At 37.3% G+C, this 27,894-nt stretch overlaps 1 protein-coding gene across 6 annotated transcripts in view; it reads right to left on the bottom strand.

Moving 5' to 3' along the window:
* Csnka2ip (casein kinase 2 subunit alpha' interacting protein) overlaps nucleotides 1-26,681 on the bottom strand; it is a 94,734-nt gene extending 68,053 nt beyond the window's left edge. For 5 of the 6 annotated variants that reach the window (XM_059276784.1, XM_059276782.1, XM_059276781.1 and 2 more), the window contains exon 1: nucleotides 26,452-26,681. The gene's annotated coding sequence lies outside the window, so the exon portion shown is untranslated. The remainder of the gene's footprint in view (nucleotides 1-26,451) is intronic. The other variant, XR_009382213.1, reaches the window with a different exon arrangement.
* Between the last annotated feature and the right edge of the window lie 1,213 nt (nucleotides 26,682-27,894).

Here is a 27,894-nt window from a genome sequence, read left to right as displayed (position 1 = left end):
GGCTGATTGGAACCCTGGGGAGTCTACACTTCCATGCTCAGGACTGCTTGACTCAGCCAGAATAAAACGAAGAAGACTTTGTGGTCAGGTTAACTTTCGGGTTGAAACTGTTGTTACAAAAGGTGTTTTAGAAGCATTTTTTTCTTCAAAGAATTGTTTGAGCAATTGCAAAGATGAACACCAATGGTATTTTTACAAGCATTTTGTTTGCCTTTATTGTTATGAAAAAGTGAATTATGGGGAATCTTTTTATAAGACTAATGCTACCATAATTAAAGTTAACAGGGTGTTATCCAGGCATTCTGCTACATAATAAATATTTATTGTGTACTTCTAAACAAACAAAAAAATGTACTCCACACATTTGGATACACAAACAGTTGTAAAGTGCGGGTTTAGCCTGGCTAGATGACTCAGCAAAGGTCCTTACCCTAAAGTCTGAGTTCAATCCTCATGACCAACAAGGTAGAAAGAGAAACTGACCACTACAGATTGTCCTCCGACCACAACATATGCGCTGTGCTGTGAATGAAGTGCACACACACACACACACACACACACACACACACACACACACACTACATAAATCAGATATAGCTTCTTCATTGAAAATGGATTATCGCACCCACAATATATTCTGATTATGGATTCCCATCCCTCAACTCCTCCCAGATCTTCTTCACTTCCCCCTTCCCCACCCTTTCTTTCTCTCTCTCACTAGAATACAAATGGGCATCTAAAAAAAGAATAATAATAATAATGACAAGATAAAAAAGAAGTATAATTGCTGTTTTTAAATAGTAAAATGTATAGACTGAAGAATTTGATCAGCAGTCAAAGTGACGGCCAGTCAATTTAGAGGACCAGATTGTCGATCTCCGGAAATAGTGGGTATAGTAATCCACCTGTAATTCCAGCCAGGGATGGCAAAGACAATAGACCCCCTAGAGTTAACAGGCTAGCAAGACAATCCATATCAGTGATCTCTGTGTTTGAGAGACCCTGACTCAAAGATATAGTGGAAGAGTGGTGGAGGATGATTCCTGATACCAACTTCAGATTTCCACACGCAGACAACTTGATTGAATGAGCAACACATACACATGTACCCACACACCTGCAAAAACATGCACATATACACTTGCATGTATAACACACCACACACACACACACACACACACACACACACACACACACACACACGTACACACATGAAAATCCAGATACATACACGAAAACCCAGAAAAGTAAAAGAGAAAATGCAAATAGATCCTTCTCTCCAGGTAGCTATAAGCAATAAAAAAATGACAGTTATATACTACAATAATACAATCTTTAAGCAGACTAGTCATTCAAAACTATCAGTGTATTGTATTCAGTTGATAGGACAGAGCCTAGTATCCAATACAGAAACCATTATTCATCTGTGGGATTTAAAGTGAAATTAACTAAAATTAATCTAAAAATTGACTTCTTCAGTCTTAGTAGTTATATTTCCATAACTTGAATGTTTCTTATTCTTCATTGTGAAATCTCATTGGGAAAAACTGATTTGAACACACAAATATATCAAGCTCTAGGAATACGTTAAAACAACTAAACTGAATCCTTTATGTGTAGACCAAATAAATAGAATTTTGACATAAAAAAATTCAGATAGTGGGATATCAAAGACAAGGAAATAGCATGACCTAGGCCTAGAGGCCAATGGAATGAAGTAAACAGAGGGAGGCAAGATTAGGTTTATTAATTCATAACTTACTCATTTACTTTTTTAAAAACTGCTATCTTTATTTTTAATTTGTTTAGATTTATGTGCATGCGTGTTTTGCAAGTATGTTTGTACTTGCGCCACATGCATGCTTGGTGCCCACAGAGGTCAGAAATGGACAACAGATCCCCTGGAACTGGAGTTATGAATGCTTGTGAACCACCATCTGAGTACTGGGAACCTAACCCAGGTCTTCTGTAAGAACAGCAAGTGCTCTGAACCAATGAGCCATCTCTCACCCTATTTGTTTACTTTTAAATGTGAGACAACAAGCAATAAAAAGGGGAGCTATATATGTTACTATAGGATTTTAAGTAGTATACTGATGACATTTTTATTGGAGTCACTGTGTGTATAGTTTACAGACATGCAAAAAATGGAACAAACCCATTACTGCAATAAGACATTGCAGTCTGAAAGAAGCAGTTGAAATCAGATGAAAGCACTCCAAGTTGGGATGGTTCTGTGCCAGAACAGGGTGATAGTAACAGCAACATAGACGAACAAATGAGTGTTGTAGACACAGAACAATGAGAATAGCTAGACTTAAATAAGTTAAGACAGAGATAGTGGAAAGTTGGAACTCAAAAGAAATACTCAAGTTCTCAAGCCTAGGTAGAAGGGCACCAATATATAGTGAGAAGCAGATGTTTGGGAAGAGAGATGATGGGTTTCATTTCAAAAATATTGACTTTGAGGTTATGGCAAAAACTTCAAATCAAGGCATCCAAAAAATCAGTGGGAAGATGGGGCTGGAGCTATGCAGAAAAGTCAAAAGTGAAGGTTTATAAATCACCAGCACATTGTTAATAATTAAAACCAAGATACCACATCAGGTTGCCATTGGAGCTAGGATGGAAGAAAGAATTCCTCCAGAACACCTTTCTGTAGCAGGAAAAGTATCTGAGGCTGTGGTTGGAACCAAAAACAAGAAGGCAGAGATGTGGGTGAAATGTCAGGACATGCCCACAAAAGCCAGGGTACAGAAAGGTTAGCAAAGGCTAGGCTGATTACCAGTATTAACTGCTGCAAAGCGGTTAAAGAGGATGAGAATTGAGAGGAACCACAGAGTTTCATAACTAGGAATTACTAGTACGCTTAGAAGGAAAAGCTTGGGACACGCCAGAACCAGTGTCCAAGGTGGACATGAAGGTCAAGTACTGAGGCTTTCTCAATCAGCTTAGTCATAAGAGGAATGAGGGAAAATACGTTCACTTGAGGAGATGGCAGGGAGAAAGGAAAGTTCTCGCTTGATTTTGCTTTGAACATATTTGTAGACTGAAAAAAATGTAGCTAACATAATATAATAATATAACATTATATAATAATAACTGAAAACCAAAGAAAGACAAAATTCAAAGAGCTCGGTTTTGAATCCAGTAATATAGGTGTGCAATGCATATGTTTTCATGTATTAACTGAAATGTCCTAAAGGAATATGAGATCTCCGTTTTTGAGAAGAGGAAAATTTTATCATGAAAGAAAAAAAACTGAATATTGCTGAAGTTCTACAGAAAGTTAAATACTCAAGTTAGCTGTTGAAAGTGGCTAGTGTTTCTTCTGGCCTTGATATCCATTCCCTTGTTCAAAAGTTATTTGATGAACAATGTATCAGATATATCTTGTTCTAAAAGCTAGTAATATAGAAACAACAAGAAATGCAGGCTACAGAACTAATAAGAAAGCTCACTGAGCCATAGTACCTACCAATACCTGCCACCAACATTGAATAACTGAGTTCTACCTTGTGGCTCACATGATTGAAAAAAATTGAATGGAGCAAGTTGTTTTCTGACTTCTACATGTATATGATGACATATGTGGCCCCCACATGCACACATATATATGTATACATGCATACACACATACATACATATACACACATACATACATACACACACACATGTAATAAGAAAGAAAGGCATGGACCTGAATTCATTGAGTGTATTTTTTTTTTTTTGTTGTTGGTTTTTCGAGACAGGGTTTCTCTGTGTAGCTTTGCGCCTTTCCTGGATCTCGCTCTGTAGACCAGGCTGGCCTCGAACTCACAAAGATCCACCTGCCTCTGCCTCCCAAGTGCTGGGATTAAAGGCGTGCGCCACCACTGCCCGGCTCATTGAGTGTATTTTAAAGTGAGGAGAAAGAAATATAATAAACAAACAAAAAAAGCGGCAGAGGTCAAAATAGAGGACACACCATTATACAAAAATGGAGAAAAGTAAGAGAAATAATATTTAGTAATCAAAGTCATTTTAAATAATGAACTGGCTTTACAGAAAATTAAATTGTCTAATAGACTAGCATATGGCTGAGGAGGCGGCTTTTTGTTCAGCCAGAGAAGGCAAGAAGACCTCATGGAGTTTGTATAACATAGATGAAATCTAAATGTAACTGACCCCCCACTACAGGAAAGGAATGCTCCATGTAATAGAAAACACTGTACTCATTAGATAGATCGATAGATAGAGAGATAAAGAAATAGAGAGATAAAGAGATAGATAGATGATAGAGAGATAAAGAGATAAAGAGATGGTAGGTAGATAGATAGATAGATAGATAGATAGATAGATAGATAGATAGATAGATAGATAGATAGACAGACAGATGATAGATAAGACTCAAATGGGAATGACAGCCTGAATGGAAAGTGACAGAGGAAATGGTATCATCTTCAGGAAGAAATGGCATCTTGAGTGAACAGAGGTGTCTGGAATGAAGAGTTAGATGTTTATAAGAATCATTTTGGAAGCGTTATGAAGAACTAAAGAATACTGAATAGAGAGACACATTATCTCTTATTCTCAGATGCTTCCAAATTACTAGCTAACCACAGACATCAGCCCAAGGAAGACTCTACTCCCCAACCTATAGCTATTGCCCAGATGATCCCATCCAGCTTCCTTATGGAAACATGTCTGGGCACTGATAACACCTATCTTCAGCTTGAACTTCTCCAAAACAGACAAAACTATTCCAAGTGATGTTTCACTTGGTCATTGTGGAAGCATTTTTAATTCAGTACATGCAAATCAGAATTCTTCAAAACTCCTTTGTCCCTGTCCCTAAATTCATTCCTCTCTAGCTACCTCCACTGTAATCATTTGCATCATTTAATAGTGTCTAGACAAAGACTAGTGGGCATCTTGATTGGTCCATTACGTTCCAGAACTACCAACACTCAGCAAGTGCCATCAGCATTACATCTACAACACCTATTTAATTCACTGTCAATTTAATGTACCTGGTTAGAACTGGCTTTTAAACAAATTTCCCAGCCTCAGCCTTTGCCTCTCTGTGATCCACTCACTAAGCACCGGGTAAATGAACATTTTCCAAAAGACTCTACACAAAATTGATATCACTTGTTTTTTAAATGCTTGATAAGATCTGATCAACCACACTATAAATTTCCTGAGTTCCTTGGGAAAAAATTACCTGTTCATTTAGTCCTAATTTGGTGAGTAAACAACAACTTTGTGCATGCTAGACATGTGATCTGTCAATGAGCAATACTCTCACATTGGAAAGGCTTCGCTCTAGTTTTTATTGATACTGGAACACTTAGGTTTTCTTCTTCATTTATAATTGACTTTTTAAAAAATAGTTTTGTCTATCTCATTAAATCTTTTCAAGTGACTACCACAAAATTGTTTGGAATTATCTCTTATTCTTTAAATTTGATATTTGTATGCAGATAGTACATTTTTCCATATCCTTGTGTCACACCATACAATTACAAAGAAGCAGACATTGTCTTGAAGGAAAAAAACTGAGGCTAAAGTCTGATACAATTATGATTTGCTACAAAGAGAAGAATAATAAGACATGTCTTTGCTCATGAACACCTTGTGTATATAATCAGTATGCATTTAACAAATATGGCTACTAGAAGCAAAATTGTGTAATATTTGTACTACATCTGATCTTTATTCTTATTGTTGAGCTTTATCTGATTTTTCTTAATATGTCTATACAGATATTCATTATTTTATTATTTTTAAAGATATTGTTTTTTAGCTTTTAGTTATGTGTTTGTGTGGGTTAGAGCACATGCACAAATGTGCAGGTGTCCTTAGAGGCAAGCAGAGGGCATTAGACACCCTCCAGCTGGAATTATAGGCAGCATCTAAGCAGCATCCTACATAGATGCTGAGAATGGCATGTCTGTCCTCTGCAAGATCAGCAAGCACTCTTAGGTGCTCAGTCATCTCTCCAGCCCCAGTCTTTTTTCCTCTTAAAGGACTGGTTTGGTGCTGTAGGATGTTCTGTATGGCAAATGTGTTGCTCTGATTGGTTAAATAAAATACTGGTTGGCCAGTAGTCAGACAGGAAGTATAGGCGGGACTAACAGAGAGGAGAATTGAGGGAACAGGAAGGCAGAGGGAGAGACCTGCCAGCCGCTGCCATGACAAGCAAGATGTATGGTACCGGTAAGCCACGAGCCACGTGACAACTTATAGATTAATAGAAATGGGTTAATTTAAGATAGAAGAAGTAGATAACAAGAAGCATGCCACGGGCATACAGTTTGTAAGCAATATAAAAGTCTCTGTGTGTTTACTTGGTTGGGTCTGAGCAGCTGTGGGACTGGCTGGTAAGAGAGATTTGTCCTGACTGTGGGCCAGGCAGGAAAACTCTAGCTACAGTTGGCTTAATATAGCTTCTCTTATTATTTTCTATTTTCACTGAGTAACAGTTACAATAACTCTTCTTCCTGTGACTGAAATTGGCCTTGCTGCTCCTTTTCCTAGCATCTTGAGGAGCTCATAGTGACTTGAACTCATCACTCTTTTCCAAGAGAAGCATTTGCCGTTACAGATTTCCTGCTGAGTACCAAGTTTCACAAATCTTAGTAAGTCGTATTTTTAAGTTTTATTCATGTTAAGGTATTCTCACAGTTCCTTCTATTTCTTCTTTACTTCAGGGTCACTGAAAAGTATAATCATCACGTGCCAAATGTATATGAATTCCCAAGATATCCCATTGATCCATAATTTAGTTCTACTGTGGTCAGGGGACTTACTTTCTATGACTTCAGTCCTTACAAATGGATTAATAGTGTTTCATTGTCCAGAGTATGATCTCTTTTGTAAACTGTTCTGTTTCTGTGTACTTCTAAGAAAAATTATACTCTTGTCAACTAGAGTGTTTTATGAAATATCATCACCGTCAGATTATCTGACAGTATCAACTTATTTTCTGTATCATTCACAAGCTTGTTCTGTGAAACATTGAAGATTAATATAAACTGCAACTGTAGCTGTTCATCTACCATACTTTCTCTCTTAGCTTTTCTTTTTAGAGTTTGTGGTTTTTTTATTAAAATTCATTCATACAATATATTTTAATCATGTCTCCCCAACTCTTCACGGATCTTCCCCAAATCCCTACACATCTAACTTTACATTCTCTCTCTCTCTCTCCTCTCTCCTCTCTCTCTCTCTCTCTCTCTCTCTCTCTCTCTCTCTCTCTCTCTCTCTCTCTCTCCCCTCCCTCCCTACCTCCCTCCCCCTCCCTTCAAATAAAAAAACAGAAACAAAAAAAAGCAAGAAAGAGAAAACAAAAATCCAAAACTAAGGAAAACAAAAAAAAGGTACAGAAAAATATCACTGAGTTTGTTTTGTGTTGGCCAACTGCTGCTAAGAATAGCACCTGCCCTGGAGTGTGATTGATATACCCAGTGACACTCCATTGGCAAAAACTGATTATTTTCTTCCCAAATGTGGTCCCACCTCTAACCAAGAAGCTATATACATTTTCTTAGTTTATCTTTAAGTATTTTTACAAGTTGAGTTCATGTTTATAATTGTTTTATCTTCCTGTATTGATTCTTTTAGCAATATGAAATGCCTATGTTTCTCTTTGGTAATAACTGCTAAGCCTACTTAATTCAATGTTAATGCAGATATTCCAACCTCAAATAAATTTCTGTCATTTCACCTTCAACAAATATTTATATTGAATCAATGAATCATGGTGTTTCATCTGTGACAGATCTTATGATGGTCATATACATTTAACACAATTACCTAGCTGATTTGTCTCAAATAGACTTTGTTCCCTTTTTTTTATGTTGTCTTCGTTTGTGTTAAACAACGATTTTGAATTAGGCAATTTAATTTTTTTCGTATCATCTATAGGCCTTTCTATGATAATAAGTTGGCACAGTATCAATCAAGCACGAGAAACTGAGCTCGATACGCAAAACTCATATGAAGACTTCAGGCGTGTTATACACTTCTGGCTTATAATCCCAGAGCCGCGCAAACAGAAAGGGGCAGATCCCTAGGACTTGCTGCTCAGCCAGTGTGGCCTACTTGATGAGTTCAAGGCCAATAAGAGACTCTGTCTCAAAAAAGGAGGGGAAAAAAATGAACTAATGTGAACAATGCCTAAGGGACAACATCTGAGGTTGGCCTCTGGCTGCCACATACATGCCCACAAAGTACACACACACACACATATTTACATATTTACACACATATGTACATATGCACACACACACAAAGTTTCATTTGAGTACATTTTTGTTTTCATTTCTCTGTTAAAATTTCATTTCTGTTCAAGCATTAAAGACACATTGTTCTGTTCGAGCACATTTTCCTTTCATTTGCTGAGTAATCTCAAAATCATCTTTAATGTCTGTGATAATTTAACATATGAACTAATTGTAATCAGATTGCGTTAAGAATTTCTTCCGGCACTAGAATCCACATTTCATTTTATTTCTGTGGCTAGAATTTTTCCTCGGCATACTTGTCATGGTAGGTAGGATGCCTGGGCAATCACAGTGAAGTACATCACAATAGCTGGATAAAATGACAGAAATTTATTCTCTCAGTTCTGGTGGTTATCATTTAAAGATGAACATGCTGGCTAATTAGATTTCTGGGGAAGGTTTTGGGGGGGCTTGCAGAGGGCCATCTTCTCACTACATACTTGCAGGCCCTTTTCTCTGTACATCTGCAAGGAGGAAAAAACATGCTAGCTTTCTGTTTCACCTTCTAAGAAAAACAAATGTATGGGATCAACACTACCTCGTGGCTGCCTTCAATTAACTGTTTCTTTAGGTGTAATAACTTCCATCTAAAAGGCTCGGTGAAATATTGCATTTCAACAGATATAGACCAATGGTCAATGTTAACACATTGGAGAATGAAATAGAAGAAATGGAAAAAGTAGCCCTTTGGGTCCTTGATGACTGTGTAAGTTAGGAATTCCACATAAGAAACTGCAAATAAATGAGGCACAAGCATTCTCTCAATAACAGATATTCTATACTAGAGACACTGAAGTCCTTCTCATTTTCTTGGGAATCATTCGATTGGGTTCTAGTAAGAGACTAACTAATGTGAACTAATACTACAATCCAACTCCCCCACGGTGTGGAAAGAGGCTCATATCACTGCCAAGCTTTCTTGGCTTCTAGTTACTGCTGTTTTAGCCTGGCCCCCTGGTGGTCTCTTCCATGCCTATTTTGTTTAGGCGTCTGCCAAGGAATTCAGCTGAGTTTATACTCAAGATGATGAGGCTCACCCTTTTGGTGGTTTCTTGCCTGTAGACCCCCCCCTAGTAAATTTCCAGTTGGTCTTCTATCCCATAATTCTGCCCTCTGACGAATCAATCTAATAGGCTTCTGTTTTCTGCCACCCAAGCTGTGTGCAGACTATAGGATTCACTTAACCAAGAGGAAACTCCAATATCTCACCAGAAGCAGTCATGTCTTTCACCAACAAATTCACATCTCCTCGCTCCCTTTCCATGATGCTGTCTGGATCAAACGCACATGTCATATACACTAGTCATTCAGAGGTAAAGATTTTATTCTCTTATTTGTGGATTTCAGATTTGTTTGTTTGTTGCTTGTTTTTTAGTGTCCCTGCTTCTAATATTTACCATAGATACTCAATGATTCTACACCTCTGAAATTACAGCCTTCAGATTGTCAACAACAAAAGCCACAACCCTTACCATTCTACCTCAGAATGTTAATATTCCAGTAGGAAACTGGACTTAAGTTGGTGCCTGCATTTAATTTCCAGGCCTTCAGAATTATTGATTTTGATTATTTTCCAGTATCTGAAACTGTATTCTACAGGAAGACTGATCTGATCACACACATACATACATACATACATACAATCATACATACATACACACACACACACACACACACACATTTTTGTACATATAAGCACTTCAAATACAAAATATAATTTTCTTTCAAATACAGTAGAATTCAAAATCAATATCCTACAAGATTCTACATAATCTATACTCAGCCTCGATATCTGGTCTCATCTATTTCTAGTCTTTTAATTATAGTACTTATAATCAATAATCTCGTATTGAAACTTATAACCAATAACCAATTTCTTTCTTGTGTTGACCATTACGTTGCCTTACTATCAGTTTTACTCCATCCTTCTTTTCCAAAAGCATTATGAATTTGTTTTTATTCCCTTCCTTCTTCTTTGAAAGCCATGAGTCTCTGGGGAATGTGGACAGTAAATTCTCTTTCCAAAATACATCAAAGGTGGAACTGATTTACCAAAGGAGAATTTTATTCTCCTCTCTGGGTTCTATCTCAGGAGTGCCTCCCTAAATGATGTGGAGGCATTTGAGAGGTCCACAGGGCTTCCGAGAAAGTTGCTACCACTTTATGAGATACTTTGGGACAGTCACTTCCTAGCCTTTGGAACATGATTGGCAAAATTCCCATAGCTCCTGGAACACATCTTCCAGCTACAAAGTAAACTGGATGCAGGGGATGTTTAGTGGGTGCAGAACAAAACTAATATAAACACAGATATGAACACACTGGCAAAAGGAATTTAACAAGGAGAGAAAAATAAGAAAAATAAAAGAAAGCTCTTAGTTATTATTCTCATTATCTCTCTTTACCAGCGAGAATGCCATGTTCAAGGCAGACACACACTATCTTGTCACAACTATGTCTCCAGTGCCCCAAACAACAAGCCCCAGCAGTAGAGTCTTTACTGAAAAAAAGAATTACACAGATATCCCAAATTGTCTAGAAGGGGTTTTAACAATAACATTTTCTGCATTAAAATAGACCTCCCCCAAGCATAGATTATAAAACTATTTACTCCTAAAAAAGAAATGTTAATAATGCTGTGCGAAGTCCATATTGTTTAGCTCATCACTTCTTTTCCTCCTCATCATTCCTTGGAGACTCCTGCACTCCAAGATATTTGTATATGCATTTTCACAGCAAAAAGGGTTCTACCGCTTGAAAACTAAATTTAAAGGTCATTGTTTCCATCACTCAAATTCCTGGAATCCGATCTGTTTACTTGGAAGAAAGACAAAATATTATCATCTTACCATTCATTAGTCAAAAGACTTGCATTTTTAATAAATGCTATCCAAGTGAGCTTTTGGGAACAAGCCTCTTCAAATTAGCACTGGATCATATGCCCATGAAACCAAACAAATCATTTCGATAACACAGAACTGCTTCACGTTGTTTAGCGTTCAGCAGCATCAAGTGGATAGTTCACGAGTGAGGAAAAGGCTAGCATGTGCTTCGTTGGTATAATGGTTTACATTAGCCTGATTAGACTTAGGAATCTGCTATCCAAAGCATTGCCTGCAACAAAATTAAAGGCCAGTTCTAAAAACTGAGACTTGGAGCTATTAAGGGAAAGTAAGAAAGCAATGTGGACTTCTCTCAGAACATCTTCTATCTCAAAAACTTTTTCCATTAAAATTGCAAATATTGCGGAACAATAAAGCATGAAAAATAAGGCCGGGCGGTGGTGGCGCACACCTTTAATCCCAGCACTCGGGAGGCAGAGGCAGGTGGATCTCTGTGAGTTCAAGGCCAGCCTGGGCTACCAAGTGAGTTCCAGGAAAGGCGTAAAAGCTACACAAAGAAACCCTGTCTCGAAAAACAAAAAACAAAAAGAAAAAGAAAAAGAAGAAGCATGAAAAATAAAATTCACCAGGCACTGAGCCACTCCCCTCATTATCATAGCCGCTGCATCTTTTCTGCACGTGCTGCCGAGGACATCTACTAAAAGCGCCATTGAGGGAAGCTCTGGGAACAACTGGCACAGGAAGACTCAGCTTCCCTGGTGCCGCTGACTTTCCTCCTCAGCACCACGTCCTGGGGCATTCCTGTGAACTGAATAGTTCTCTTCTCAATAAGGACTCAGGGGCAGGCTAGACTGGAGACAAGAACACACACCCAGCAAGATTAATTAGGCTCTATTTAAGTTTCTTCCCTTTGGCATCGGCTCAAATAACCAGTTTCACTCTTCGCTTATCCATTCCTCCACTTCAGGATAGTCACCACCCATTTCATTTTCTTAATCCTAGAAAACGGTAATCACTTTACTACCCCAATTAAAATAACTAAAACAGACACGGGAGCACAAAACTAGGGCTTGGGGAAATATTTTGCGTTTAGTTTCAAGACTCACTCAATAACCAAGATTTAAGACTTGTTGACGTGAAAACATTAAATGGCTTAATAAAAAAAAAAAAAGTTTCCCACACTCCCTAATTTACTGTCTTATAGGTGGATTTCACACCAGACCAGCATAATTTGGTTTTCAGTCAGCCCAACTTGGTGATAGAACTTGGTGACAGCATGATTCCCAGATGTGACAGTAGCTGGATGTCACACACACTGAGCTAGAATGCCAGTGTTGTCCTGTCACTGCTAACCACTGAAGCATCTAAGCCAAGCCCCCTGGCCACCACAAGAAATCCACGTCCCAGCACAAACTAGTGGATCTGTAACACCTCCTTAAAGGAAGGATTAAACTAGACCCTTGAGGATTTTTTTTAATTTTCCAGTGAAGGATAAATGCTACAGAGCAGAAAACCCACATTAAACAAAGACAGAGTAAGAAAATATTGCCAAAATGCAGGGACCTTGGGACTGAATTCCATACTGTAAGCCTATGGGGTACAACAGATATTGTGTACAACCTTCCCCTCGAAACTCCATCAGAAAATTTATGTAAAATAAGCCTCTTTAAAAGCATGTTGTTAGTAGTAATAGTACCAATATGCTTTTCTATTTTAAAGTTGGCATGTGAGTCGATGGGATGCCCTGAGTTCTATCCCCAAGACCTACCTGGTAGGAGGAGAGAACTAACTCCCACTAGTTGTCCTCTGCCCTCCACACATACACTGTAGCACAGGTATGTGCAAGCTGTACATGGACACACACACACACACACAGAAACATGCATGTATACACACGTGCATGAACACAAAGACATAATTTTTTTATTTAATATAAAAAGTAAGAAGGCATCTGAAAAATTGGCTTTCTGTATTGTCCTCACCCAAATACTGAGCAAGCAGCCCAGAAACTGATTCCGCAAGCTTTGGTGCATCAACGTACAGCTGTCCTGGTGAGTTCTGTTACTTAACAAACCAGCTCCGCTGATCCCTGGAATATATTGAAGTTTCCACCAATGAAGTGTCAAGGAACACATAGTTCAAAGACACTAAGTCCCAGTAATAGTAAAACCATCCCTGAGGAAGACTCTGGATTATTTAGGAGAGACAACAAATAATACACAGTAGAGAAGCAGGTATATCCATTTACAGTCGGGTGGTAGCCAGGGAGAACTGACAACCCTTATTTCCCAATAGAACGAGTTGTCCAATGATGGAACTGTGAATTTTTTGAAGACCTAGAAGAAACCATTTGTAGAGAGAAGTCCAGGACTGGGGAAAAAAGGGGGGGGGGATCACGTTTAGGAACTGTCCACAATGAAAGCCTGGTCCAGGAAGTGTCCCCAGTAGGTACATAACAAAAAGCAGTGACTCCTTTCTAGCCAAACCAGTGTTAAAATGATTTGACTTAAGTATCCAAAGAGTAATTTTGGTGTAGGCTGTTACCCATACCCAGAGTCAAACATCAACCAATCAGGACCACCGTCATTTGCATGGCAGGAACTTCATGATGGAAACCCTAACTGAAAACAAGATACCTTCCATGTAAAAGTTTCTACAGAGTCAGTGTGACTATGTGTCATGAAACTAGAAATGGGACCACAAGAGGAGAAAAAGGTTTCAAGAAAGGCTGTGGAGAGAGGAGCTGGCAGCCAGGTGATTCTTTTATTGCTGCCCTTGCCCACTTCTTCCTGGTAGAGTACTCAATAAACTTATATTTTTCTACTCTGGTCTACAATGAGTGGATTCATTCACTCCCTTACCAAACCCCACCACATCATCAACAATGGCTAGCTACAAAAATAAAATTTTATTAGTCTACCCTCTACCTCCTATTCAGCCATTACCATGGGTGCACTTAATGTCTATGAACGTGAATCATCCAAAACTGCCTAAAAGTTCTCAAATGGTCAACTCCAATTACATTTGCTTCAATTCGACTTTCATCACCCACTTTAGGTCCAGCATCAGCCCAAACTGCTCAGTCTCTGGCATCTTTAGCATTAATATCCTGCTTTCTGACCGCAACCCCCAATCCTTCCAGCTCGCTTGCATGTTTTTACCCATTCCCATTTTAAACTCATTGGCAAGGTAGTCAGTGGTTACATGTGTGGGCTCTTAAATCAGGCTGCTTGGACCCACATCCTCCATCAGTCACTTCCTAACTGTGTAAACTTGGGCAAAGGCCTCAATTTCCTCATCTAAAGAAAATGGAATTATGCTCAACCAAATGGATGCCCGTACCTTGCCTAATACGTTTGCAATGAGGAACTCTAGGATCATCCAGAAGGTGAAACACAGTGAGCGTGCTGCACACAGTAGATTCTAAATAAGTGTTACCTATTGCCTACTTCATTTATTCCTGGATTTATTAATTTTCTTCTTATTTTCCATAATCAGCCTAAAATCTGTGTTTTATTATTTTCTTTTTCCCATATAATACATAACAAATTTAACTAAATCTCTTGTCTATCTGATACCAAGGCTTTGGAAAATGATGGAAAAATATTTCACTATAACGATGAATAGTACCGTAAATTGAATACTTTCTAAAGCAACTATACTGTGTCTGTTGCTCAAGAGCTTTTTACTTGTCAATTACTAGCAAAGCTCTAAAGAATAACCATGCATATTGCAATCTTTCACCGTGTTATTCAAATATCCTCTATTATCTCCTTTCTATGGAAATTTTAAAATTATACTACTTCAAGACTTTTTCTATACCAATTATCTTCTTCCACTGTATTTTCACACTCCTTTCTCAGATTTTACCAAAGCCTTCAAAACACTTCTTAAACTTAGGGAGACAGCATAAATGGGAGCCTACATACAATGTCCTTAGATGTGTCAACATTATAAATCAGTATAGTGGAACCTTCTTATTCCACTCAAAATGTAGCAACACTGACCAGATTTATTATCCTAGATAAAGCAACACCCAACCCCTAAATGACAAAAATAAAAGACATAAAACAAGGACGTTTGAGACAATGGATAGCAGTCAATAAATGCCAATGGTTCTTGAAAGATAAGATGAGCCATAGAAACTTTTTAGTGTCCTGACCTGACAAAAGTTCTCAGAGAGGAATTTAGAAAAGAAGCCCAGAGTCTCCTTGAGTTGAGGGGCCAGAGCTTGAGGGTGCAGGAAAATGCACCTGCTAGAGTCCATGGAGCAATATTAGAGGGGAGGGAAACACTTAGAACCCAAACCCTGAAAGTCTACAGAGGATCTCCTTAAACACTACACAGAGAAAGATGTGTACATGTATGAGGAAACTATCCAAAGCTGGGGAAAAATCCCTGGGAACATGCCTGGTGCTAACATAACATCAGGAAGGGGCTCTTTCCTCAACAGGCAGACTCATCAGCAATGGAGTGGGATGCTCAGAAAGGACTGTTTCAGTAATGAGGAAAAATTAACCCTTGACTGGGTAAAATAACCCTGGAACAAGTCATACAAGGAAAAGCAAGAAGCAGCAGCTTAGTTAATTCACTTAAATAAACTTCATTAATTTGCTTAAATAAATCCCAGAATGAAGATCAAGAGTAATCATAGGGACATAAAACTTCTTCTGAAGTAGAAGGATAAATTGTCACTAATGGCATCCAATGGAACCTGTTGGTCAAACCTACCAACACTCAAGAAGCATGCCAACATAAGAAGAAGAGTAACTAAAACAGAACTGAGCTAGAATGAACAATTTATGTTAGAATTATCAGATACCAGCAAACTGTTTATAATTGTATTGTGAACTAGAGATAATAAAGATATAAAAAATGAGGGCCAAATCTAATTTATAAGGATTAAAAATGCCATAAATGGTATTATCAATTATCAGTAGACAAAACATTATAGGAAAAGATTAGTAAATTGGCAACCTAATTAAGAAAATGTTAAAAATAAAAAAGGAAAACTAATATAAAAATGACACAGTATAAATTACCTGTGGGAAACATTAAGAAACCTGAACACAAAAGTGTGAAAGAATATTTGTGAAACACCCCAAGCAATACCAGACTACACACTCTTTTCAAAAGCACAGTGTTTGCCAAAACAAACCACAGTCTAGTCATAAAACAAGTCTCCAAAACTCATAAAAAAGTATATTATTTGACCACAATGGAAATAAATTAGAAATTAATAAAGATATCTGGAAAGTCTTCAATTACTTAAAATACTACACTTGTCTAAATACCCCATGAGTTAAAAAAGAAATGAGGAAAATTAGAGAAACATTTTAAAAACCAATATGGCAGAAGGTCAATGCCAACCAAGAACTGTGTCTTAAGTCTTTGTAGCTTGAAAGTGAGTAGAAATGTTTGAACTCAGAGATTCGTAGTCATTCAATAGATACCAGTCAGCTCCCTTGCAGTAGGTACAGATGTGGCGGCCAGACAGGCCATTTTAAAGTCTGACCCTGGGAAAATGCTCTACTTCTCTGGGCCTCAGAATAGCACAGGCACACATATATTCCACTCACTCCCATCGTAAAGCAAATACCAACTAAGCCTTTTCACTCTGTGAACCCATTTTTGCTCCTGTTACATTCAGTCAAATTTTTGGAAACTACTACCTATACTTGCTTCTAACATCATTTTACAATCTGCCTTGATCCTCCACCATCTACCAAAATCATTCCACGTATGCCAACAATGACCCTTCATTCTCAGCTGCCACAAAGACTCAAGAGGTATCTTGCTTTGCCATCTTCTATGCCCATACTATGGACGTCCCCTGATCACATCCTGCCCTTCTTAGGCATCCATCACAGCCAGTGTGCTTTTCTTTGTCCTGTTTATTCTCCCTAAGAGCAGTTGGCTTTCTGCAACTGCTAGAATATTAGTGGACCAGCACATCCATTCCATCACTGACATTAAAAACATAAATAAATCCTGTGAAGCCACGTCCATCCATTATTTCAGTGGTGTTCCAATCTCACACTTTGGGTTAGTCACTTTTCTTCACTGCTACTTTACTATTCTTCCTAAAACACATTTCTCCACAACAATGAGGGCAATAATTACCTCCTAGCAAGACAAATGGCACCATTTTCTTTCAGTTCTTGCCTACTTTTCTAGCTCTGCTTCTCATATCGTCTGCATTCTACATTTACAGGTGACAGCCACCTAACCCAGTCACCATTCCTCTGCCTTTCTGCTGTTAACAGATGACAGTCACCTATCACAGCCACCTGCCTCTAGCTGACATGCCTGTCTTACAGTTCACTAGCTCCCCAACTCCTCAACTTCCAAGATTCTCTTTATCATTTAAATAAAGCTGTTAGATCAGTGGCACCTACTCTGTATCACATGCATATTTAGAAAATACTAATAGCAACTTTTCCACAAGTGGTCATCGTGCCACTAATCTCACTATTATAGCCACCTATGTGATAAATAATATCGTTCCTATTAGATTAGGACCAGGAAAGTACTATTACTGTTACATATTCTATAATGCCTTTAAAGCTTAATACCTAAGTTTCAATGACAATCTCTCATTTTATCAGTAGTTCAATAAGCCCTCCTATTTGTCCTCCATTGGCCAGGAGAATGGTTCTGTTTATTGTGGTCTCTCATTGGTCTAAGCTGGCAGGAGGTCCTTCTTACCAATGTACTTCCATGGTATGGGAACAAATGTCATGCCGAGTCAGGGACAGGAAAGAAATTGTGACAAACAAGGGATAGAGTCATATCTAATAACAATCTCTAATGATAGACAAATATTAATAAGCACACAATGCCTTAGAACTATAAAACTATGACTAGCTTCAGTGAGTACTACAAAATTCTCTTTGTATTTGTTTCCTTTTGTCTAGTACTTTTTGCATATGAAGCAGCATTCAAATGAGTGTAGGTTTGTTGAATGAATACATGATGAAGGCCTTTCCAGAAGTAAAATACTTGTAGCGCTAAGACATTAGGGGCTTGCCTTGGAGGAGGTGGGAATGGAGGGTAGGTTGGGTGGGAAGACCGGGGGGCAGGAGGAAGGAGGAGAGGGGAATCTGTGGTTGGTATGTAAAATGAATAGAAAAATCTCTTAATAATAATTTTTAAAAAAAGAAATTAGGGGATAAAATGTTGAAACTTGAGAGGAAACTAGCATAAAGGAGAATTTACATGGCTAGTAGATTTTGTTCTAAATTTTTTTTTGTTGTTTTTGTTTTTGTTTGTTTGTTTGTTTATAATTTAATTTAATTTTACATATCAGCCATGGATTCCCTTGTTCTCCCCCCTCCTGCCCCCCCTTCTCCCCAGCCCACTCCCCATTCCCATCTCCTCCAGGGCAAAGACTCCCCTGAGGATTGAGTTCAACTTGGTAGATTCAGTCCAGGCAGGTCCAGTCCTCTCCTCCCAGGCTGAGCCAAGTGTCCTTAAATTTCTAAAATAAGTTTAGTATGTATTCTTTTTATATGTTAGTTTATACCACAGTGTGACATTGAATCAAGACCGATAAATTGTTTAGCAGGAGACCACCTGATTGGATCTCTCCTGTAAATGTGTGTGGAACTTGAGAATGGACTCATTAAGCCTGCTTTCTCATTCACAAATGTGTGTGGACTGTGAGAATGGACTCATTCAGCCTGCTATGAACTGCTATGAAGGTGCTATGAACTCACCTTCAAATTAGACTATTTTATAAAAATGTCTACCAAATTATAAAGTATAAAAGTCTTTATGTCTCTTTAAAATCTCTGTAGTATGTTTCACATGATCATGTCATACCTTATGTGTAACATACATGGTCAAATAAAATAAATTATTATTATTGTTACAGTCAAATAAAATAAATCTTCATTATGCAAGAAAGGCACTCAAAAATAAAAAAGTTAAATTAAGGCAAATTTTTCCCAAGGGTGTTTTTTTCATTCCTTTGTCTTTGTTCAGAGACTGGGTGAAGACATTAGTACATGAGTTGGTCCAAAATTACCTTCATATATGTTAGTTTTAAATGTACATATTCTTAGCCAGACAGGAAAAAGAGAATAAATGTGACTGAAAAAACAAAAAAATAGAATTATGGAAAATTAGAATAAATCCAGAAGCTTATTCTTGGAGCTAAACCACAGAATTCCAACTGCTGAATTAATGGCAAAGAAGGGTGCATTAAAAGCACTGTGATAAATTATCATATTGTGGAGATTAACAAAATACCGAAGATAGTAGACGATTGCTAAATGGTCTTATTAATAAAAAACATGGAGCCAGAAATTGGGGTTAAAGCTGAGAGCTCAAAGGAATAGGACAAGCCATAAGCCAACTTCACTTCACTGACCTTATAGAGACCTATTTCCTGTATACCCACACCTATATTCCTTTCTATTCTGATTTCCTCTCTCTGCCCAGCTACATCACTTCCTCTTCCTGCCCAGCTCTGTCACTTCCTGTCTGTCTATATAGACCTCCAGACCTTTATACTTAACTAGTGTTGGAACTTAAGGCATGTGCCACCAGCCTGATTCTATTCCCAGTGTGGCTTTGAACTCAGAGAGGTCCAGACAGATCCCTGCCTGCAAAGTGATAGGATTAAAGGTGTGTGCTACCATTGCCTGACTTCTATATTTAACATAGTGGCTGGCTTTTTCCTCTGATCCTCAGATAAACATTATTGGGGGACACAGATAAAATATCACCACAGAAGATCTTAATATTATGTAAATAGGTACTCAGGGCTTAGTATAAAACTTTCAGTAAACACTTGCAGAAGTAGATGATGGGCTTAGAAAAAAAAAAAAAAAGCAACTCCAAAAGATGTTTCTTCTGATGAATACATCTCACAGAATAGGAAATTTTAAAACAATCATCATTTTCAATGATCTCAGTAGTTATTAAGATAAGTGGTTAATATGTTTTCATAATTAATAAATTAACCCTCTAATGGAGAAAGTTGGGAATCATATTTAATGCTGCTTTCTATTGGATATAAAATAATTAGTACACTGCATCTGACATGGGAAATGACTACATTTTTAAGTACTTTTCTTTATCTAATAAAGTTTATCACATAATTATTTTTAAAATAACTAGCTATGCAATGTTATACCTTGGTAAGTTACCCATCAACATATTAACCATGTCCAACACCAAGTGGAAAAATGAGATTCAGTGTAACAGGATAATTTTGACAAAATATGCAAAATAAACATCTTTGAAGTTATCAGTCTACATTATTTAATTGAAGAACTGTCTATTTATCTAATAAGGGGTGGTTTCCCATATTGGTTACTTTTCTATTGTGATAAAATATCATGAATTAAGATTTATCTGGTTGGTTGGTTGGTTGTTCAGTTGGTTGGTTGGTTGGTGTGGGTTTTGTGATTTTAGGTTGGGCTTAGGGGCACAATGTCATCGAAGTCTCTAAGTAGTTTCCAGCTAACACACACACAAAAAAAAATTGTAAGCTGAGCAGAAAAGAGCATTTCCCAACCACCTGTTTATAAGAATGTTCTGCAGCTGGGTCTATTTGAGGGGCCCCTGGCAGTGTGAGCAGGATCTATCCCTGGTGCATGAGCTGGCTTTCTGGATCCCACTGCCTATGGTGGGACACCTTGCTCACCCTTGATGCATGGGGGAGGGGCTTGGACCTGCCTCAACCAAATATATGAGGCTTAGCTGTCCCCCCATGGGAGAACTTATCCTGTTGGAGGAGGGAATGGGGGTGGGTTGGAGTAGGGGAAGGCAGAGTTTGGGGGAGCAGAAGGAGGGATGAGAGGGGGATCTGTAGTTGGTATGTAAAATTAATAAAATGATTTTTAATAAAAAAAGAATATAGAAGTTTTAGGAAATCTTTGAAGTGGTTTATTTTTAAAACCAAGTTTCATATTCCCACTTCTCTTTCTGTATATCTGTGATGACCAATATTTTTGTCTTATTTAGATAAATTCATAATTTACGGTAAAATTCATGGTATGTTTCTAATGATTGTTTACATGCCACTAGCAATAGAAAAGCAAATGTGCATATTTTCCACCATTCCTTCAGCTCCGTGTGCACACCCTCTGAGCTTTAACTGTTCTTTTGAAGTCTAAGAGAAGTGGGCAACACTCAGCTCACTGATAGCATTTTGAAGCTGTCCGACCCATTATTCCATAAAGATGAGCGTTTCACTTAATAAAGCCTTACAGTAACACAATTTGTTACACCCTAATTAAAGATGGACACATCTGTTCCATTTTAATTCAAACCCCTTTGAACATAATTACATAAAGCTGCAAGAAAAGAAATTCTCAGTCTTAGAAATTTGTAATAGAAAAAAAATCCATTCTGTCCACAGTCTACGTGGTCAAAGGACAATTTGTAAAATGAAGTCAAGTAGATGTCTCTCCCTCTGTATCAAAGCATGCAAAAAGCTAAAGCCCCAGATTAAAGTGCTCGCCGCCTCTGAAAGCCACAATTAGTTCAGGAAAGGGAGGTGAAGGACAGTCATAAAGTATTACTATTCCATCCCTACAGTAAAGCTCTACCTTTATATATTCTCTTAGCCCATAGGTATATTTTGTAAAGCAAAGAACAAATATTAAAGATAAAAAATAAAATATTCAGCCTTGATGTGTTACATGAATTTTCCTAATCAATATTAAGCTTTGTGTCATACTGATTTTATAGAGGATTTTCAAAATAGTATATGCCTTCTTGTAAGAGCCTACTCATCATATTCAGAATATTTTGTAACTTAATAAGATCTGATATTTAATTAAACAAAACAGAGGTTAAGGAAACACCATTTCAAAATGAATTCTGAAAATCCAGCAGCCTGCACTGAATGGAAAACCATGAAAACAAATGTCCCTGAAATGCAGGCCATTCCTCTGTTTTATTTACATCTCTGTATCCTGAAGATGGCTTAATGAGGAGATGCAATCAGTAGTAGCCAAGCTGTGAGAACTTGGAGGGAATGGGTGGCAGTAAGATTTATATAAATATTTGCAGAGACTGGAAAGAGCAGATGCTCCCCTAATCCAGACAATGTGTGCACACTTGATTTTAAAATAAAATACAACAGTTGAAAGCCAAAACGTAATTAATCAGAGGAAATGCTTTAATCAGCATCTTTCAAATCTTTAAGACTCCTGAAAAGATTAAAGAAACATAAATGAAATTAAAATATAATATTTGAAAGGAAATCAGAATTAGTCTATTCTGATATTTTTTATTTCAGATGTGGATAGAGCATGGAATTAATATGCATTACAAATTGCTGCCAACTAGTGAGATTCGCTGGGGTTAAGATACTAAATAAATCACCTAAGACTTACTGTATAATTTACAATGTGGTAATGATATCTCTCCCTTCATTATTAATTTATTATGGGAAATGTGCACGCTTGCCCTTATTGCCTATAGATTTAAACACCTTTCTTCCTAACATAATGTGAGACACTGTTTAAGTATTGATTTCATATTAATAGGCTACATGTATAGATTTTTATGTTTAAAATTTTGTATGTTAAGAATTAATATATTGAATCCATGTAGGTATGCAATTTGTTTTATATAAAGCAAAACAAACGTGATTAGCTTTGAATTCTGGGCTCATCTCCTCTACACTCTAAACTAATGTTTCTGCCCAATATTTGATGAGCTACTCAATATGATCCCATAATTATTGTTCAAGCTCAGGGAATAAACAAAGGATTTTAAAACAATGTCTCAACAAAATAAAAAACACATGCTTTCATTGAAAGTTCAAATATATAAACATCTAAATCTTAAAGCACTTATGCTTTCCACAAAGAAAAGTTTGTCGGTGGTGGAAATTATTTTATATGTCTTATCAGAATGTGATAAAGAGATATTAAAGGGATGGTGACCCTGTGCAGGGTGGGGGGTGGGGGAGATTCTGTTAATTCCAAGAATACTTTCAAGTACAATTTGAACTTGGCTGTAACTCCTATCAAAAAAATCAGTATGTATTAAATTTCTACCACAAAGTTTCTAGCTCTTAGGATTTATCAAAAGTCGTAAATCTTCAAAGTTTAACCCTGCAAAAACATTACAGAAATTGTCCTTATGGAAGCCAAAATTTCTTGTTGTGTGTCATCCTGTAAAGAAATATTAATAATAGAAAAGAAAACTAATTGACCTAAAGAGAGCTTTTCTAAAAGCTAGATTGGGAAAATAAAGCAGCCGTATAGCAATTTCTTCTGTGTTCTATCATAAGACGCAACAGTCTACCAATTGCTAATGCAACCAAAAAAGACAGGATACACACAAACTTCATTTAAATAAAAACCTCTTCAAAATCCAAAATATTAACAAGTATTAACAATCTGATTTAACAATACCAAATTGCTTACACTGTTTTATACAAACCTCTACTTAACAAGAAATAATAAATAGAAGCTGAGAAGATAACAATTCTCAAAGTACTTGTAGTAAATACATTAAGACCTGAATTTGGATCCCCAGATAAAGCTACCCACCTACCTCCCCTCCATACACACACACACACACACACACACACACACACACACACACACACAAATAACAGGTGTGGTGGTCCACGCTTACAATCTTAAGCTAGCCCTGAAGCCACGCCCTAGGGGCTGGTACCTCAAGGTCACAGGTGGAACAGGTACCCATTACAATTAACACTACCCAGGTGGCCAAGAACCTGAGACTAGATAGGCCTTGAGTCTAGGGGAAAACCAAATACTGCTGTCATACTAAAGAAACATAGCAATAAAATGACTCCTCATGACGTTCTACTATAACCATAGATCGGTCCCTTGCTCATCACCATCAGAGAAGCTTCCTCTTGCAGTATATGGGAATTAATACACAGATCCATAACTGGACAATGTGAGGATAGTGAGAGACCTTGGAACACTCAGTCCTAAATGGGCTATCTTTATCAAAGCCCTCCCTTCAGAGCTCAGGGAACTCTGCAGAAGAGGAGGCAGAAAGATTGTAAGAGTCAGGGGAGATGCATGACTCCAAGGAAACAGTGTCTTCCTGCCACAAAGGACTGGTGCACATATGAACTCAGAGACTGTGGTAGCATACACAGGGGCTGCACAAATTCAAGTCAGATGAGTCCCAGTGCTGAGAGGGGAAGCGGACACAAGTGCCCACCCCTAACCAAGAAGCTATCTCCAACTGACAACAACTTGTAATGAAAAAACTAGTTTTCTGTAGTGGAGTCTCATGGGGTATGTAAACTACACTTCATGGTAGGTAGGCTTCATGCCCAGCAGCAGATGAACACAAAATGAACTCAATGATCTTTTTGTAAATTTTTTTCATATTGTTTTGTTTGGGCATTTTTTGTTTTATCTGACTGGTCTTTCGCTTATTATATATTATGGTTTTCCAATTTGGGTTTTTATGGGTTTTGTTGTTTGTTTGGTGTGTGTGTGTGTGTGTGTGTGTGTGTGTGTGTGTGTGTGTGTGTGTGCTTTTTCTGGTTTGTTTGTCTTTATTTGTCTGTTTTCTAAAGAAAAAAGATGTGGAGTTGAACAGATGGGGAGGTGGGGAGTATCTGAGAGGAGATTAGGAAAGGAAAACCATGATCAGAATATATTGTATGAGAAAAAATATTTTCAATTTAAAAAAAAAAACAGAAAGCTGCTGCAGTTACTTAAATTCTTGAAGCCATCCATTAGCCCTTAAAGTTCAAGGAAGCCACCAATGCCTAATCCTACCCAGCCTGCTGACTGGCACATGAATTTATCAGAGATTAAGAACACTCCACAAATCCCAACTGGACCAATAGTTTCTTCTCTCAGTAACACTGAGACCATAAGGAAACACAATTCCAGGGAAGAGATACTGGTGCTCACATGTGTGTTGTGGTGAAGAGTTAGGGGTTTTCAAATAGTAACTATTCTTTGAGAATGACAGCCAATCACCATAAATCACAAGTCAGTTGATTTCTAGGAGTCTCTACATAGAAAACACACAATTTTAACAAAATTGAAGAAAACCACACACCGCAGAAGTGATACTAGCTGATGTTTTCCCTCCTAGACATTCCCCTTCTCCACATCGTAGCCCATTTAATCACTCTCCTAAATACTGCTGCACACTTCACGGCAGGCAATTAAGATTCTGTAAGTATTCAGAGCATACATCTGTGTACCCATTTCTTGTGAAACCAAAAAAAAAAGAAAATTACTTAGCTGTAATTCATAGTCTCAATGAGTTGCAATTACAACTCTAAACCTCCTGAACCCAAATGCTTCTGTGGCACATTTGGGATAAAATATTCCATCTAGCAAGTTGAAAGCCATTCAATGCCTTCACAAATAGCAGAATGTATATTCAATTCTTCAGGTTCAATGAATATCTAAATATATCTGCTTTCTATTTCAAGACAGAAAATGGTGAGTGAAGACAGTTACAACAATGGCCCAAAGATCAAGGAGAAAGGAACAAAAAAGATTACTTCAATAGATCTAAATAAAGTGTTTCTCCGTCTAGGAAAATACCGTAAGTTCTCCCCACCGTAATTGGGAGCTGTTCTGGTTGACATTCCTTTTAACCAAGAATTATATGGTTTGTCAATGTTCACAGATTTACGAAGAGTACTAAATCAATGCTGAAAATAGTTTAAGTGTGGATGATTCAGAATTTCCTCTAGGACTTTCTTTCTGCCCTGGGCTTTATCATTACACATATATCAATTCTCATTGTATACTCTTAACACTCTTTATACAGAAATCAGAAATGGGCACCTTTTTTGTACATACTTTAAAGTCTTCCTTTGATATCTACAGTGGATTTGTTCAAAGATCATAGTAGATATGAAATCCACAAATTCCAGTCTCTAATATAAAATAGTACAGCATTCAAATATAACCCATACACATCCTTCCGTTTACGTTGGCACATCTGCAGATTATGCACAATACCTCATAGCACATAAATGCTATTTTGATGGTTGTTCCACAGTATTGTTCAGGGAATAAAAAATAAGAAAATGTTGCCTGTGTTTATTCAGAATACAGACAATTTTTTGGGGGGAAATCTTGGTATGTGTTTAGATAAAACACAGATGTCATGGAAATAAAAGTTAATAAATCCACTTTTAATCTACTTAATGAGAACTTATCTCTTAAACACAGGAGCAGAGACCTGAACAAAGAATTATTCACTGACATGTCTTCAGTATATCCAGAACTAAAAAAAATAAATAAATAAAACCCTCACATATGAACACACACATAGAAACACAATGCTTCACACCGAAGACATAGTATGACAAATTCTTGACAGAAGAAGACATGTAGGAAACTCACCACCACACTGTAGCTGCTGAACAGTTCTTTTCATCCCTATAGCTGTGAGTGACCCTAGGATCCTCATTTAATATTCACTGGTGATAATCCTTGTGTCTGGGATCTCCATTACCCCATTGCTTTTGTACTTGATGCCAAGGGAGCCTTCCTGTCCTACCCTCCCTGATGGTAGATGAGGGTGTGGAGTGTGAGTGAGAGGCTTCCCCTCCTACCTCCAGGTATACTTCACAATGGGGGGTGAGTTCCAGAATCTTGAGTTAGACACTGGAATGTGTTTCCTCATGGAAATAAAAACCTATGTAACTGAACCTTCTCAGACAATGAGTGATATAATCCAGTGAGGTTCTAGTATTTGATACCTAAGTCAGGATAAACAACTTCTGATCACATCAGTCTTGTTATAAAAATGTATGGCTAGCTTTAAAATAACTACAAAAATAGTTTTTGAGATACATCTTGTCCATTATTTGACAAATATCTATAGATTAAAAAATGAATAAATTGAATCACTGTGTAACAAAATCACTAAATTTTACATAATTTTAGTGAGCATACTTTTCAACTATTAAATTGAAAAATGATCAAGTCATAAACATTAAAGTCAACATGATATAAATGATATATGAAATATTAAATCCCTAATCTGTATGAATAACTTCTTTAATTTCAGTTCAACTGGCCATTTCAGTTTTTGTTTGTATTTTTTGCCCACAGACCTGATGGCATCTTTACCATCTTCTTATTCTCTCCTAGTTCAACTCTGAATAAGCTGGAAATCCATCATTCCACCATAACTATCCTTGTCAAGATTTTTTTTTTTAATTTCAGATTGCTCAGTTCAATGGCCAGCCCTCCAACCTTGACTTTCCAGCAACATTTGGCACAGTTTGGGTCACTTTTCCTTTCCAGGACCCCTTTCCACTCTTGAATTTACTTCTATAATTCTATCACTTCTGCCTAATTCCTCAGGCCCTCTAGCTATAATGTTCTGTGATTCCATTGTTCTTTTGCGTAATAAAGTTGTCATTCCCACATCATATGATGTCTATTGATATACTCAAGATTCTCTCTTTTTTTGGAAGTTTGACTGTGATTAAATGGTCAAACACAGTTTGATTTCTATCTAACTTGGACTGTGTGTGTTTAGCCTTTTGAATCTATAATATTGAGTATTACACCCAATTGAAGGTATGCTCGGCCAATTCTTTCATCTAATTTTTCTGCTTCTGTCTCATTCTTCTTTTCTGAACTCTTATGCAGTTTTGTCAGATCTTTTGATTTTTTTTCATAGAATATCAAATCTGTTCAAATTTCTGAATCTTTATTTCCTTGTTCAGACTCAAAAATACTTTTTATAATTTTTTCAAGGTCCCTAATTCCTTCATTCCCATTCTGCTATTGATGTATCCATTGCTTTCTTCAATTCAGATGCAGCTGTTTAGT

The sequence above is a fragment of the Peromyscus eremicus genome, chromosome 12 (assembly GCF_949786415.1).
Source record: "Peromyscus eremicus chromosome 12, PerEre_H2_v1, whole genome shotgun sequence".
In the NCBI taxonomy this organism is placed as follows: Eukaryota; Metazoa; Chordata; class Mammalia; order Rodentia; family Cricetidae; genus Peromyscus; species Peromyscus eremicus.
The sequence above is the reverse complement of the archived record's forward strand: the minus strand, read 5'-3'. Positions and strand labels throughout refer to the sequence as shown.